The following is a 12825-nucleotide window of genomic DNA, read 5'->3' as shown; positions in this document are numbered from 1 at the left end:
ATGAGCCAGGGGGAGGTTGGAGGGTGAGGAAGCTGGAGAGGTGAGCAGGGCCAGACCCCTCAGGCCTCGTGGGCTGTGGGCAGACTTTGGGTTTTGTTCTCTGAGGGCAGAGTGTTACAAGACTGGCTGGAGAGGGGGTGTGACGTCAGGAAGACGGCAGAATAGGAGGTCCCAGCCCTCCGCCCCTATGGAAACACCGATCTGAGAACTATCTACAGACAAAAATACCTTTGTGAGAGCTCTAGCGTCCAGGTGGGAGGTTCCAGCGCCCCAGCGGACCTCAGAATCCAAGATCGGTGGCACTGAAAAGGGTGGGAGAGAGTTTCACTTGGCTCACATCAGCCCTCCCCCAGGCTGACACAACTCAGAGCCGAGAGAGCTCCCCCAGCCTACTTCTTTCACAGGAGAGAGAGCAAGTGAGGGTTTGGCTCTCCAGCCTTTTGGGGCGATGTCCAAAAGGCCTGCTTGTCTTGATGCACCCAGAACACTGAGGAAATCAGCGTGGCTGGATCGTCTGAGAGCAGCTAAGAACAAAGAAAAGTACAGAGACTCATAGAAACCAGGGCCTGTGCCCTCAAAACCACAGTGCCCCACAGGTGGTGCTCCACACACTCCCACACATGGGACATGCATCACAGCAGCCAGCAAGGATCTCAGCAACCAACTTGACTCTGCAGGATTGGGAGAAGGCCACAGCCCTGAGACTGTTCCTTCAGGAGGGAGGGACAGAAGTGGAACTTGTGCCCATTGTCCTGGCATCTCAGTGCCCACCCTAGGGAAAAGGTATGGGTGACTCTTGGCACTTGACATGGCTCTGTGGGATAGGGGGCAGGCATCAAATCCTAAGACATACCCTTAGGGAGGGAGGGAAATGAAGCTTGCACCCACTGCCCCAGCACATCAGGGCGCTGACCTAGGGAAAAGGAATGAGCAGCTCTCAGCACCTGACAGCTCTGTGGGATCGGGAGAAGGCACACAATCACAAGACTACCCCACCCCCCTGAGGGAGTGAGAGGAGTGGAGTGGGCGCGTCTGTAGAAAAGCTTTGAGAGATCCCCTGAATCTCTAACCAGGCTGTCTGGGGAAGGTCTTTCCCTCCTGACGCCAGTCCATAGAGACTGGAAGAAGTCACTGCTTCTCCAGACGTGCAGACACCAACCCAGGCTACAAGGATCACCAAGAATCAGGGAAACGTGACACCACCAAAGCAACAAAATAAAGCTCTAGTAACCGACCCCAAAGAAATGGAGATCTATAGGTTGCCTGACAGGAGATTCGAAACAGTCATCTTCAAGAAGCTCAATGAGCTACAAGAGGACACAGACAGACAACTGAACAGACACCTTCTGGAGCTAAAGAACACCATGACTGAACTGAAAAATTCAGTAGAGAGCTTCAGCATCAGACTTCAACAGGCAGAAGGAGGATCAGTGAAGTCAAGGACAGGTTATTTTAAATTATCTAATCAGAGGAGCAAAAGGAAAAAAGAATGAAGAAAGACTGTAAGACTTAGGGGACACCATGAAGAAAACCAGCATGACGTAATGGATGTTCCAGAAGGAAAAGAGAAAGAGAAAGGGGCAGAAAAGTATTTAAAGAAATAATAGCTGAAAACTTTGCAAATCTGAGGGGGAGCAATGGACATCCAGGGTCATGAAGCCCAAAAGACCCCAAAGAAGTTGAACTTAAAAAGGGTCCACACCAAGAAACGTTAATTAAATTGTCAAAAGTCAAAGACAAAGAGAGCATTTTGAAAACAGCACGAGAAGAGTGAGTGATCACATGCGAGGGAACTCCATAAGATGATCAGCATGTTTTTTAAGAGAAACCTTGAAGGTCAGGAGAGAGTAGGGTGATATATATAAAGTGCTGATGGAAAAAACCTGCCAACCAAGGATACTATACCCGGCAAAGGAGAGAGAGAGACTTCCCCAGAGAAACAACAGCTGAGGGGGTTTGTCACCACTAGACCTGCCTCACGAGAAGTGCTTCAAGTTGAAATGAAAGGATACTAAACAGCAGCACAAAAGCAGGTGAAAGTGTAAATCTTACTGGTAAAGGTAAATATATAAACAAACACAGAACAGTGTAATGGTGGTGCATAAATCACTTTTAACCCTGGTATAAAAGTTAAAAGACAAAAGTATTAAGAATAACTATAATGACAAAGACCTGTTAGTGGGTGCACACTATAAAAGATGTGAGTTGTGACATCAGCAACATAAGATGTGTGTCCATGACCAGATGCCTTCCCAGGTGAATTCTACCAAGCATTTAAAGAAGAACTAATACCAGTCCTTCTTCAACTCTTCAGAAAAACAGAAGGACCACTTTTGCACTCATCTGTGAGGCCAGCATTACCCTGACACCAAAGTCAGACAAAAAATTAAAAATAGTGCTACCAAGTGATCCAGCAGTCCCACTTCTGGGTTTATACCCCATGGAATTGAAATGAGCATCTCAAAGAGATATACCTACACTCCCATGTTCTTTGCAGCCTTATTCACAAGAGCCAAGACGTGGGAGCAACGTAAATGTGTATCAGTGTGACTAATGGATAAAGAAAAGGTGGTATGCACACACAATGGAATACTATTTGGCCTTGAAAAAGAGGGAAATCCTGCCATTTGCAACAACTTGGATGAATCTGGAGAGCATTATGCTAAGTGAAATAAGGCAGACATAGAAGGACAAATACTACATCATACCACTTACATGAGCCATCTAAAATAGCCAGACTCTTAGAAGAAGAGAGTAGAATGGTTGCTAGGGGCTGAGGAAAGGGGAAAGGGAGAGGTATTAGTCAAAGGGTACAGAGTCTCAGTTACTCAAGATGAGTAAGTCCTAGAGATCTGCTGTGCAGCAGAGTGCCTCTGGTTAGTAATGCTTGGTTGTGTGCTTAAAACTTTGCTCGGAGGGTAAATCTGATGGTAAGTATTTTTATGGCACACACGCACAAAAAAAGGGTGGAGGAAACTTTTGGGGGTGATGGATATGTTTATGGCATAGATTGTGGTGATGGTTTCACAGAGGTATACTTATCTCCAAAGTCATCGAATTGTATGTGTTAAATATGTACAGCTTTTGTATGTCAATTACACCTCAATAATGTGGTTTGAAAGAGTAAGAGTGGGTGGAGAGGAAACTGACTTGGTCTAGAAAGCTGCTGGAGGCCTCCTCGACCAGGCAGCTGGGACACTTCTACAATCCATGTTAAGTGAGCAAAGCTGGCATAGAATGATACAAACTGTCATTTTGACTGTATAAACAAATGGATAGAATACAAAGCCCAGAAGTAAACATGCACAAATATTACAGTGATTACCTCCAGGTGGTGGGATTACAGATGAGTTTTACTTGTTTTTCTTAAGCTTGCCTGTATTTTTTTCACACAAGACAAACAGTAGAGGTGATTTCAGAATCTGAATTTGTGCCAGTCGCAGTGATTAGTTGCAGATGACAGAATCTTCTCTTTCTGGATTGAGCAGATGGGAATTTATTTATGGGCATTGGGACTGAGATTCCAGGACTACCAGGGGACCGAGCTTGGATGCCCCATGGCCAGGGACTACAGTAACAGTCACCTCGACAGTCACTAACCCCCCCAGACTGTTGCCATGGAAACCCCCCTGCCTGTGATGCTCAGGCCCAGACACTGGAAGACGCTGCTGTGGGAGAACCAGACCCCTCTGTTCCCTGCCAGCCAGGAGCCCCCTCCTCCATCACCTTGGGTCGCTCACTTCCACCTTTTAAATCTCGGGCAGGCATCTGTCCAGAGGAGCTGAGGCCACTGGCAGACCCATGGCTGCAAAGGAGTCGGAAATGTAGATTTCACTTCTTTCAGAAACTCACATGCAACCAAACATAGAAGGAGGGGGTTGGCACACATGTTGAATGAGTCAGCCTGCAGGGTCCAGCAGAGAAGTGAAACGAGTGACAAAAATGATCACTTGTCCCGTTGACCTTCCGGAGGCCACATGAAGGCTCAGTTATCCACTGGGTTATATGATAAGGACAGCAGGAGGCTCTCTCTCAGTCCAGGGAGCACCGGCTGTCAGAGCCCCTCGCCCTCGCCTCCTCAGTGCTCACTGGCCTGACTGCCAGCTGCCAGCACTCCTCTGCCTGGGGACTCTCGTTACTGCTGGAGGCTCCTTGGCCATCTGCGTGACAGGCTGAAGTGTGGAGACTTGCTGTCCCCCAGGAGCACCTTCAGCCGCACGCCTCGGGTGGGAGAGCTCTGAGGGGCGTGCTCTGCCCCGGCTGCCAGGGCTCCCTGGTGAACTGAGCCTGTTGCCCACAGGGATGGGTGTCCAGAGTGGGGACCCCCTCAGTGGTGGGCAGCTTGATAGTAGCTGTTACTAGCCACCGTCTCTTCCTTCTCTCGCTTCCCGACCCTCCTGCCTTCACCTCCCGGATAAACTCCTTGCTCCAGAATCCTCCTCTCCACATCTGCGTCTGGCGCCGCACAAGCTGAGGCGCCCGTGGCCTGAGCGTGCACACGTGTAAAGCCTCGTCCTGGCTCTGGAAGACCTGCTGGGCACCGTCCCCTGGCCCGTGAGTTCACAGGTGTGAGGCTGCTTCTGTGACCTCGCATCTGTTCACTGCAGTCTGGAAAGTCATCCTGTTCCTGGTTCTCACCCTCGTGGGCAGGAAACCAGAGGACCCTGGGACACTCTCAGCTGCCCGGTGCCCCACCCCTGCTGCCGCCAGGACCCCGTGTCCGCACAGGTGTCGTCCACCCCAAGGTTCTGCCCGGCCCCTCTCTGCCTCTTCTTCCCACGTCAGTCAGGGCTCCTTCTGCCCTGGGACTGGCGACGATACTCCCTGGGATTCAGGGGCGTCTTCTGAATGTGCCATGCCTGATGTAAGTGGGGCTCTGCTTTGTGTTGATGTTAGTGTGTGAGGTTGGAGCCAACTTTGTCATGGGTTCACACTGCAGACACTCCCCTGGAGCCTGCTCTGGTCGGTGCACCAGGACGCTGGCTCCGGGCCTGGGGATGCGTCATATCCTACAGATATCAGCTGCCCTCCTCACTCTGTAGGTCTGCCCTTGAGCAGTCGCCCAGCAGCCTCCCGGCAGGGAGCTCACGTTCTCGTATTACACCTTCAGGCAGGTGGTGAGAGAAGCAGCTTTACCGTCAGCTACTCTGTGCCAGGCCTGTGCCTCGTCTCCTTACAGCATTCTTGGGGGCTAATGGTTACTATCATTCCCAATCCACAGATGAGGAAACTGAGGCTCCTACAGGTTGAGTGACTTGAGGTCACTTGGGCCTGGGGCTGGGGCTGGGACCGGGAAGGTCTGACTCAGGGTCTGTGCTTGTTCCCTGGGGTGTCGTGGCCTCTCAGACATGGGACACCCCAGAATGATGGGGCTCCCGGTTTGCTGCATTGCTGCACCTCAGCCGTTTCACAAGGAGCCTCTGTGTTGTCTTGGCAGTGGGGACCCTACAGTGAACCTAATAAATCCCTTGTTCTCCTGGGGGTTTCTTCTTAACGAGGAAGGCAGAGACAGCAAACAGACATCAGTAAGACGGCGTCAGGTGTCCCTGAGGGAAGGCTGTCACGCGGGTGATGGTGGACAGGCTTTCAGGAGGCGTCTGTCTATTGCTGGGTAACAAACGACCCCCCACCCTTGGCAGCCCACATATATAATAAACAGTAGGAAATGTTTATTGTGTTTGTTTCTGGGGGTCAGGAACCCAGGAGCAGGGTGGCTGGGTGGTTCTGACTCAGGGCTCTCGTGAGGTCATAGTCAGGACGTCGGCTGGGGCCGCATCGTCCCAGGGACTGGGAAATCTATCTGTCAGCTCACGTGTGTGGCTGGTGGCAGGAGGCATCAGGTCTTCACCACGTGAGCCTCTCCACAGGGCCGCCCACAGGCAGGGCAGCTGGCTTCCCAGGGGAAGAGACGGAGATGGAGATGGAGAGTGAGGTACACACACGCGCATGCACACACACACACACACATGCATATGCACGAGCCCCCCTGCCTGCTTTCCTTCCGCATGGCTGTGATGAAATGGGAAACAAAACAAGGGCCGTGTCTTCCACTTCCCTGGTGTCTAGAAGAAGGAGCAGAACGTCTGGCTCAGAAGGTGCCCTGACCTTCCTGAGCAGTGCCGCTGTCTCTTCTACAGGGGAGCACGTGTGTGTGCCAGGTCCTGTGCTGAGCTCAGGGGGGGCAGCGTCCCCCCAGGCATCTCAGCTGCAGACTGGCCTGTGCCGTGGACGAGGCAGGCTGCCAGGAAAGGGATGAACAGGGAGGGAGGCCTGGCCGAGTGTGTGGAGGGCGGTCAGAGATGACCCCTGCGTCAGAGACACGGTTGCTGAGAGTGACCGTTGGTCAGACGTTAACCACGTGGAGTGTTCCAGGCAGGAGGAGTGTGCAGAGGCTTTGAGGCGGGGGTGACCCGCCAGCTCAGCTGCCACAAGAAAGTGCCAGAGACTGGGCAGCATGAGCAGCAGAAGTTCCTTTTCCCACAGTTCTGGAGGCTGCAAGTCCCAGGTCAGCGTCTGGCAGGGTGGGCTCCTGGTGGGACCCCTCTTCCTGGTGGCGCCTTGTCCCCTCATCCTCACATGGGGGAGAGAGAGCGCTCGTGTCTCTTCCTCTTGTGAGGGCACTAGTCCTGCCAAGTCGGGGCCCCACCCTTATGGCCTCATTTTGCCTGTAGCACCTCCTCACAGGCCCTGTCTCCAGACACAGCCACCCTGGGCGTTAGGGCTTCAACATATGAATTTGGGGGCCACAACCATTCAGTCTGTAACGGGGTGAGGGGAATTTGAAGAACTGGAGTGTGCATGGACCAAGGGGTGAGGTGGTGTCTTAGTTATTGGTCGTTGTGTAAGAAACCACCCCTAAACTTAGTGGTTTAGAACGAGAATCATCACTTATTTACTCAAGATTTCAGTTTGGGCAGGGCCCAGAGGGGACAGCTCCTCTCTGCCCTGTGTGACATCAGCTGAGGCCTTGCTCACAATGGCTGGCACGTTGGTGCTGGCTGACAGCTGGGAGCTCAGCTGGGCTCATGGCCGGGGCCTTGGTCCTCCTGCCCGTGGCTCCGTGGCCTTCCTCACAGCGTGGTGGCTGGTTTCTAAGAGTGAGAAAGCACAAGTTGCCAGTCCTTTCAAAGGTTGGGCCTGAGCCTGGCAGGAGTGTCATTCCTGTCATTGTAGAAGTCCAGGTACAGCTACTGGCCGTTCATATCACAGACCTCTTCTTTTGTGGGGTGTTTTTGAATACAAATGATGGATATTTAAGGCGTACAACATGTTTTGGTATAGAGATACGTAGTGAAATGGTTGCTACAATAAAGCTAATTAACATGTCCGTCTCCACATAATTGTCTTTTTTTCCCATGGTGCAAGCACCTGAGATCTCCTTTTAGCAAATTTCCAGTATATGAAGCTGCATTAATTCTAGTCATCATGCTGCACATTAGATCTCTGGACTTATCTATCCTCCCTCACAGCAGCTGTGTGCCCTTTGACCGCCCTCCCCCCATCTCTCCCCCACCTGGCCCCTGCTGACCACACAGACCTCGTCTTCTCTCGGCCACACGCTGCAGGAAACGCGCCCCCTTTTGTGTTGGGCGTCGCCTCCTAGGCTATGTACCTCCTTGTCCTTGAAGCGCATATTGGCTGGCTCTTGCCCCAAGCCAGCACGACCCCAGATGGTCAGACACGGGGCGGGAGCACAGCAAAGCCGAGAAAGTTAGGGCCAGCTAGAAGAAAAGAGAAAAGTGGACCGCTCATCCTGCTCAACGGAGAAACTTCCCCTGTCCCCCCTTCCGCAGCAAACCCTCCTGAAATTAGTGGGCAGAGGGGCTGCATTTGATGACTCAGAAAGGTGATGTGTGGATTTCATTAGCTTGGCGCACTAAGGTATTGATGGACGTCACGAGCTGGTGGTCTTTGCTAAATGTGAAGGAAATGAACCCTGAGAGTCCCTCCTGTGCCCCACCCCCTACCCCGGGGTCCCTGCTTGCTGAGGTTATTTTTCTTTAGACGCAGGTGATCCTAGCCGCCACCTTTCTGGTTGGCTGTTTCAGCCTCCCGGGGCAGCAGGGAACTGTTTTTACCAGAGAAGCCTGTTTCTGAATTCGTGTGCACTCTTTTCCCTGAGGTGAGCCATTTGCAAGATCAGATGTATGCATTTTCCACAAATGAAACTGTTACCGAACCGGAAGTGGGTTTGCTCACCCGTCGCACAGCAAGCTGATCTCTGACTCAGGGTGTAGTGGAAGAAAGTAGGAATTGTATTGCAAAGTGCTGAGCAAGGAGAACGGGCATCCAACGCTGTAATCCTGAACTCCCTGAAAAGCTACACACAAGGGTTTTTATTTGGGATTTTGGGGGGGGGGGAGCATCCACGTGGCCTTGGGGGTGAAGTTTTAAGAGTCCTCTGCAGGCACGACTGTCTTTCATATTTCATCATGGGTCGCCTGTGCAAATTCGAGAGGGTTCTACGTGTTGCGTGCGGTGGATTTTTAGTCTGTGACATCTGAAGTTTGCGATGAGTCGTTGTAGCTTATATCTTCCTGCTGTATTGAACCTCTTATTGATAGATGATGCCCTTCTTTGTCTCCTGTAAACTTTTGATTTAAAGTCTATTTCGCCTCATATTAATATAGGAACCCCAGCTCTCTTTTGGTTACTATTTGCGTGGACTATCTTTTTCCACTCTTTTGTGCTCAACTTTTTTGTGTTGTTGGGTCTACAGTAAGTCTCTTGTAGACAGCAAATAGTTGGAGAATGTTTTCCTATCCATTCTGCCAATCTGTCTTGTGATTGGAGAGTCGAATGCATTTACGTTTAAAGTAATTTCTGACAAGGAGGGACTTACCTCTGTCATTTTGCTGTTTGTGTTCTATACGCCTTATAGCTTTTTTGTCATTCCCGCATGACTGTCTTCTTTTACATTCAGTTGACTTCGGGTAGTGAACATTTCAATTACCTGCTCATTTTCTTTTGTGTATATTCTATAGCTTTTTTCTTTGTGGTTACATTGGGATTACACTTAACATCCTAAAGTTGCAGCACTCTAGTGTCCATTCACACCAGCTTAACTTCAGTAACCTACAGAAACTCGGCTCCTGTAGAGCTCTGACTCCACCCCACTTCCATTATTAATGTCACAACATTACGCCTTTAGGCATTGTGTGTCCAAAAACATATACTAATAATTGGGTTTTTTGGTACTTTAGTCTCTTAACGTAGAAAACAGAAAGGGGAGCTACACACCAAAGTTCCAATAGCCCTAGCTTTTGTAATCGTCCATGTACTTGGTTTGCCCAGAGAGCTTCATTTCTTCATAAGGCGTTGAGTTACTGTCCCCTGTCCTTTCGTTTCAACCTGAAGGACTCTCGTCATTGGAGGGCAGGTCTAGTGGCAAGAACTCTCTTGGCTTTGGTTTATACGGGAATATCTTAATTTCTCCCTCATTTTTGAAGGACAGTTTTGCCAGATACAGGATTCTCGGTTGGATTCTTTTTTCCTTCAGCACTTTGTATACATCACCCCGTGCCATCTGGCCTCCAAGGTTTCTGATGAGAAATCTGCTCATGATCTTCCTGGGGAAGAGACGACGAAAGCTCTCTTCCTCTCAGCTTTATAAATGCTGATGGTGTCCCTTCTCAAGTCTTATGCAGCAGAATGCTTTCCTATAGTATTATAGTATCAGATGTAGGATCATTTTGAGACTAATCAGAGTTTAAGGAAAAGGAATTGAATATTTTAAGTATAGACGTTATGAGGTCTTTAAAAGCCAAAAGTTATTAGTTTTTTAATTTAGAAATGAAAAGGCGGGCCGGCCCCGTGGCTTAGCGGTTAAGTGCGCGCGCTCTGATGCTGGCGGCCCGGGTTCGGATCCCGGGAGCGCCCCGAGGCACCACTTCTCCGTCCAACGCAAGGCCGAGTCCCACGTACAGCAACTAGAAGGATGTGAACCTATGACGTACAACTATCTACTGGGGCTTTGGGGGGAAAAACTGAATAAATAAAAATCTTTAAAAAAAAAAAAAAAAAAAAAAAAAAAAAAGAAATGAAAAGGCTACTGAAGCATCCTACAGATTTGCATTTCTAATAAAGTAAATATCACTCTCTAATGTCCCACATAAGAAAAAGGACCCCAAGGGGCTTTTTATTTAAGGGTAAAGGGGTCTTGAGACCAGACACTGAGAAAACCACTGTGGGTCATCCCCTGCCATGACTGGCCCATTTCTTGCTCTGACCTCATAAGGAGCCACTGTGATGGAATTTACAAATCCCTATATAAGTGTCTGGCTGGGCCTAGGTTTTTGGTCCTTATAGCAGAGGAAGCACGTTGGTGGTGACCTGTAGCGCTTGGACTGTGGTTAGCTTGTTTTCTTTATTGTTAGTACAGTTAGTATCGTGAGTATCGTTGGTACAGTTAGTATAGTTAGCATATTTGGTATAGTTAGCATATTTAGTATAGTCAGCATATTTGGTATAGTTAGCATATTTAGTATAGTTAGCATATTTGGTATAGTTAGCATATTTGGTATAGTTAGCATATTTAGTATAGTTAGTATTATTTGTTAGCATAGTAAGCATAGGTGGCATTGTTAGTATCATTAGTTAGTATTAGTTAGCATACGATAGTTTTGTTTATTAGCATAGTTAGCGTTGTTAGTATTGTCAGTGTAGTTAGCGGGTCACCATGCTTCCGGACCGTGCGGCCACCGCTGCTGTTGACGTGCCGCCCCATATTAACAACTATGAGTTCATGCAGACCGTGGGTGAGGGGGGCTTCGGCAAGGTGTGGTTAGCCCGCCACATCCCGACCAGGGCAGAGGTGGCCGTTAAAGTCATTGAAAAGAAGCAACAGACCCCCTTCAGAATCAAGAAACTTTGCCGTGAAGTGCAGATTCTGAAGGCTGTGAATCATCCGAATATCGTTCAGTTGTTTGAGGTGATTGACACGGAGGAGTTGTTACTCCTCGTTATGGAGTACGTTCCTGGAGGAGACCTGGATAGTTATATAGAAACCCACCGCAATGGCTACATGACAGAGGAAGAGGCCCGAGTGATGTTCCGGCAGTTGGTTTCTGCCGTCCACTACTGCCACCAAAAAGGCATCGTGCACCGGGACCTGAAGCCGGAGAACATTCTTCTGGATGAGGGCCTGAATGTGAAACTCACAGACTTCGGTCTGAGCACTGTGTTCCTGGGCCGCAAGCTGGGGTCCTTCTGCGGTACCATCTCTTATAGCGCCCCAGAAATCTTGCTGCACTGGAAGTACCACGGCCCCCCCGTCGACGTCTGGAGCCTCGGTGTCGTGCTCTATGTTATGCTCACAGATTGCCTGCCTTTCCCAGGAGAAGACGTGGGTACACTGACGAGACAGGTACTGAGAGGGCAAATCCAGTTCCCTCATCTAGCCTTAACACCTGACTGTATTCAACTCCTGCGCAGAATGATGACCTTCACCCCCAGCCAGAGAATAACTTTAGAAGATCTCATGAACGACCCGTGGGTCAACATGGGCCAGGAGAAACTCAGGCCTTACAGGGAGCTTCGTTGTGATTACAGGGACCCCTGGGTGATAGAGGAAATGATGAGCATGGGCTTCGAGTGGGGCGGGATCCAACGTTCATTAAGAAGAAGGCAGTTTGATGAGGTAATGGGCACGTACCTAATATTAAGGTCTCAGAAACCCCTGGAGGAGTTCATCACTGTAAGGTCCCGCCCCCCACCTGTCCCCAACACCCGGCGTTCTCTCCAGATCCTGGAGGTGCAGCCAGAGGTCTCTACGCCCACTGGAACCGGCAGTAAGAGTGCGCGGGTGCTGCCCACCTGGTTCCGCCAGGCAGATGAGCAGCCTGAAGAGAAGCAGGAGTCAGGGCTGAAGGCCACAGAGCCTGCCAGTCCCCTCCCCAGCCTGGAGTCGAGGACCGCCACCCCCAGCCCAGCCCCCCAGCATGACCCCGGGGCCTTCCCCTCCACCCACGGCCCCGGCAACCGTGGTGGAGCCCCAGGGAAAACCAAGTGCCCCCACGGTGGGTACGGCAGCAGAGACTCCGCCGACGCTGGGCAGCCTGATGCGGCGACCCTGTCCTCTCCCTCTGGCCCCAGCCAGGGCCGACGGGGGTCCGCGGGGAGATTCCTAAACTTGCTAAGTCGGTTCTGTTTTTGCCTGCCCGGCAAGAAGCATGGCAAACGCAACAGAGTGAGGCCACTGTGACGTCGGGCAGGGGTCAGATCACAGACTGTGGGGACGTCAAGCCGCCTTCCTGCAGTTGCAATGGAGAGCAAGATGCTGAGCTCCAGGGAGGCTGGCAGCGTGGCGTGAGAGGTTGGCCAGAGGCTGGAGGCATTCAGCTGTGAGTGGGAGCAGGGCAAGGAGTCCAGGCTGTCTGTGCACAGACGTCCGGGAGAGAAGAATTTGGTCCACTGGACAATGGAGGGGTGAAAACTGCTGCGGCGTTCTCTGGCCGGGATTCAAATCACAACAGTACCTGGCACCTCCGTGGCCTTCAGAAGCATCGTATCCAGAACACTTGGTGAACTTAGAGGACGGCCTGGAGGCGCCTGGGGGACACGAGGAGAGGCCTCCCTAGCTGCAGGTCTGCCAGACCGGACTCTTCTTCCGCGGGCACTTCGTCCCTCCCCTGTCCTCTCTGTCTCTTCTTCCATGTTTGTGGGGAAGAGGGACAGTTCTTGTAAAGTACTTGGTTTTCCAAGTCTTGTAATAAACCTGAAGCTCCAGAAAGATGTGTCACAGAGACGCTGTTTTGCATCCTCCCTGCACAGGATGGGGCTGTGTGTGCTCCTTTTCCTTTGTTTCATTCTAGTTATTTTTTGGCT

At 50.8% G+C, this 12825-nt stretch overlaps 1 pseudogene; it reads left to right on the top strand.

Moving 5' to 3' along the window:
- Positions 1–10479: 10479 nt before the first annotated feature.
- On the top strand, positions 10480–12202 carry LOC147917158 (serine/threonine-protein kinase MARK2 pseudogene; annotated as a pseudogene).
- The last annotated feature ends 623 nt before the right edge of the window (positions 12203–12825 follow it).

Source organism: Ceratotherium simum, chromosome 5 (assembly GCF_057802395.1).
Source record: "Ceratotherium simum simum isolate JZ-2026a chromosome 5, ASM5780239v1, whole genome shotgun sequence".
Lineage (NCBI taxonomy): Eukaryota > Metazoa > Chordata > Mammalia > Perissodactyla > Rhinocerotidae > Ceratotherium > Ceratotherium simum.
Note: the sequence above shows the minus strand (reverse complement) of the source record. Positions and strands in the feature narration are given on the sequence as shown.